Raw genomic sequence first — 4061 nt, 5'->3', positions numbered from 1 at the left:
ACTGGCAAGTGTCGGTTTCTCCAACTTTAGTTGAATCGGATTTGACCGAGGAGGTCCTTGGATGAGGTTAAATAGCAATTCATATATCTCCGTTGTGGTGTTTGCGTAAGTAAGATGCGATCCTACTAGATACCCATGGTCACCACGTAAAACATGCAACAACAAATTAGAGGACGTCTAACTTGTTTTTGCAGGGTATGCTTGTGATGTGATATGGCCAACGATGTGATGTGATATATTGGATGTATGAGACGATCATGTTGTAATAGTTAATATCGACTTGCACGTCGATGGTACGGCAACCGGCAGGAGCCATAGGGTTGTCTTTAAATTAACGTTTGTGCTTGTAGATGTGTTTACTATATTGCTAGGATGTAGCTTTATTAGTAATAGCATGAGTAGCACGACAACCGCGATGGTGACACGTTGATGGAGATCATGATGATGGAGATCATGGTGTGACGCCGGTGACAAGAATATCGTGCCGGTGCTTTGGTGATGGAGATCAAGAAGCACATGATGATGCCATATCATGTCACTTATGAATTGCATGTGATGTTAATCCTTTTTGCACCTTATCTTGCTTAGAACGACGGTAGCATTATGAGGTGATCTCTCACTAAAATTTCAAGACGAAATTGTGTTCTCCCCGACTGTGCACCGTTGCGACAGTTCTTCGTTTCGAGACACCACGTGATGATCGGGTGTGATAGACTCAACGTTCACATACAACGGGTGCAAAACAGTTGCACACGCGGAACACTCGGGTTAAGCTTGACGAGCCTAGCATGTGCATACATGGCCTCGGAACACATGAGACCGAAAGGTCGAGCATGAATCGTATAGTTGATATGATTAGCATAGAGATGCTTACCACTGAAACTATTCTCGACTCACGTGATGATCGGACTTGAGATAGTGGATTTGGATCATGTACCACTCAAATGACTAGAGAGATGTACTGTTTGAGTGGGAGTTCTTAAGTAATATGATTAATTGAACTAATTGTCATGAACATAGTCTAATGGTCTTTGCGAATTACGATGTAGCTTGTGCTATAGCTCTACTGTTTTTATATGTTCCTAGAGAAAATTTAGTTGAAAGTTGATAGTAGCAAACTTTGCAGCCTGAGTCTGTAAAACCGAGGATTGTCCTCGTTGCTGCGCAGAAGGCTTATGTACTTAATGCACCACTCGATGTGCTGCACCTCGAGCGTCGTCTGTAGATGTTGTGGACATCCGACATACACGTTTCTAATGACTACACGATAGTTCAGTACAAAATACTTAATGGCTTAGAAGCAAGGCGCCGAAGACGTTTTGAAACGTCATGGAACATAAGAGATGTTCTAAGGAGATGAACTTGTGATTTCATGCTTGTGCCCTTGTTAAGAGGTATGAGACCTCCAACAAGATTCTTTGTCCAGGAAGTAAAGGGGAAAAGATCAATCATTGAGCATGTGCTCAGATTATCTGAGTACGACAATCGCTTGAATCAAGTGGGAGTTGATCTTCTAGATAAGATAGTGATGATTCTCCAAAGTCACTGCCACCAAGCTGTGAGAGCTTCGTGATGAACTATAACATATCAAGGATAGATACAATGGTCCTTGATCGATTCGCGATGTTTGACACTGCGAAAGTAGAAATCAAGAAGGAGCATCAATAGTTGATGGTTAGTAAAACCACTAAGTTTCGACAAAGGCAAGGGCTAGAATGGACACTTCGTGAAACGGCAAAGCAGTTGCTGCACTAATGAAGAGACCCCAGATTAAACCCAAGCCCGGGACTAAGTGCTTCTGTTATGAGGGGAACGGTCACTGAGGCGGAGCAACTCTAGATACTTGGTAGATAAGAAGGCTGGCAAAAGTCGAAAGAAGTATATTTGATATACATGATGTTGATGTGTACTTTACTAGTACTCCTAGTAGCACGAGGGTATTGGATACCGGTTCGGTTGCTAAGTGATTAGTAACACGAAATGAAAGCTACGGCATAAATGGAGACTAGCTAAAGGCGAGGTGACGATACGTGTTGGAAGAGTTTCCAAGGTTGATATGATCAAACGTCGCACGCTCCCTCTACCATCGGGATTGGTGTTAAACCGAAATAATTGTTATTTGGTGCTTGCATTAAGCATGAACATGATTGGATCGTGTTTATTGCAATACGATTATTCATTTAAAGAGAATAATGGTTACTCTATTTTCTTGAATAATCACCTTCAATGGTTTATTGAATCTCGATCGTAGTGTTACACATGTTCATGATATTGGTGCCAAAAGATACGAGGTAATGATGATAGTACCACTTACTTGAGGCACTGCCACTTGAGTCATGTTGGTATAAATTGCATGAAGAGGCTCCATGCTGATGGATCTTTATACTCACTTGATTTTGAATCACTAGTGACATGCAAATCATACCACATGAGCAAGGCCTTGTTTTCATTGAGATGAAACAAGATAGTAACTTGTTGGAAGTGATACATTTTGATGTATGCAGTCCAATGGGTGCTGAGGCACGCAGTGGATATCATTATGTTCTTACTTCAATGACGATTTGAGTGGATACAAGAGTATTTACTTAATGAATCACAAGTATGAAATATTTAAAAGTTCAATTCTATTTCGGAGTGAAGTTCGTCGTAACAAGAGGATAAACTGTCTACGATATGATCATAGAAATGAATATCTGAGTTACGAGTTTTGGTACGCAGTTAAGACAATGTGGAAATTGTTTCGCAGTTCATGCCACCTGGAACATCATAGTGTGATGATGTGTCTGAACGTCATAGCCACAAACTATTTGCTATGGTGCATGCTATGATGTCTCTTATCGAATTACCACTATCGTTTATGGGTTATGCATTAGAGACAACCGCATTCACTTTAAATAGGGCACCGCGTATTTCCGTTGAGATGACACAGTATAGAATGAGGTTTAGAGAAGGCTAAACTGTCATTTCTTGAAAGTTTGGGGCTTCGACACTTATGTGAAAAAGTTTCAGTCTGATAAGCTCGAACCCAAAGCGGATAAATGCATCTTCATAGGATATCCAAAACAGTTGGGTACATCTCCTATCTCAGATCCGAAAGCAAAGTGTTTGTTTCTAGAAACGGATCCTTTCTCGGGGAAAGGTTTCTCTCGAAAGAATTGAGTGGGAGGGTGGTAGAACTTGATGAGGTTATTGAACCATCACTTCAACCAGTGTGTAGCAGGGCGCAGGAAGTTGTTCCTATGGCGCCTACACCAATTGAAGTGAAAGCTAATGATGGTGATCATCGAGCATCGAATCAAGTTACTACAAACCTCGTAGGTTGACAAGGTCGCGTACTACTGCAGAGTGGTAAGGTAACCCTGTCTTGGAGGTCATGTTGTTGAGCAACAATGAACCTACGAGTTATGGAGAAAGCAATGGTGGGCTCGGATTCCGACAAATGGCTGGAGGCCATGAAATCCGAGAGAGGATCCATGTATGAAAACAAAGTGTAGACTTTGGAAGAACTACTTGATGGTCATAGGAATATTGAGTAAAGATGGATCTTTAAAAGGAAGACAGACGATGATGGTGATAAGTCACTATTAAGAAAATCTCGACTTGTCGCAAATATGTTTCCGACAAGATCAAACAGTTAACTATGATGAGACTTTCTCACTCGTAGCGATGCTAAAAGTCTGTTAGAATTATGTTAGTAGTTGCTGCATTATTTATGAAATATTGCACATAGGATGTCAAAACATTGTTTCCTCGACGGTTTCCTTGAGCAAACATTGTATGTGATACAACTAGGAGGTTTTGTCGATCCTAAAGATACTAGCAAGTATGCAAGCTCCAGCGATCCTTCAATGGACTGGTGCAAGCATCTCGGAGTTGGAATATACACTTTGATGAGATGATCAAAGATTTTGGGTTTGTACAAGGTTTATGAGAAACTTGTATTTCCAAAGAAGTGGGTGGGAGGACTATAGAATTTCTGATAAGTATATGTGGTTGACATATTGTGGATCAGAAGTAATGTAGAATTTCTGTAAAGCATACAAGGTTGTTTGAAAGGAGTT

This window comes from Hordeum vulgare, chromosome 1H, assembly GCF_904849725.1.
Source record: "Hordeum vulgare subsp. vulgare chromosome 1H, MorexV3_pseudomolecules_assembly, whole genome shotgun sequence".
Lineage (NCBI taxonomy): Eukaryota > Viridiplantae > Streptophyta > Magnoliopsida > Poales > Poaceae > Hordeum > Hordeum vulgare.
The sequence above is the reverse complement of the archived record's forward strand: the minus strand, read 5'-3'. Positions refer to the sequence as shown.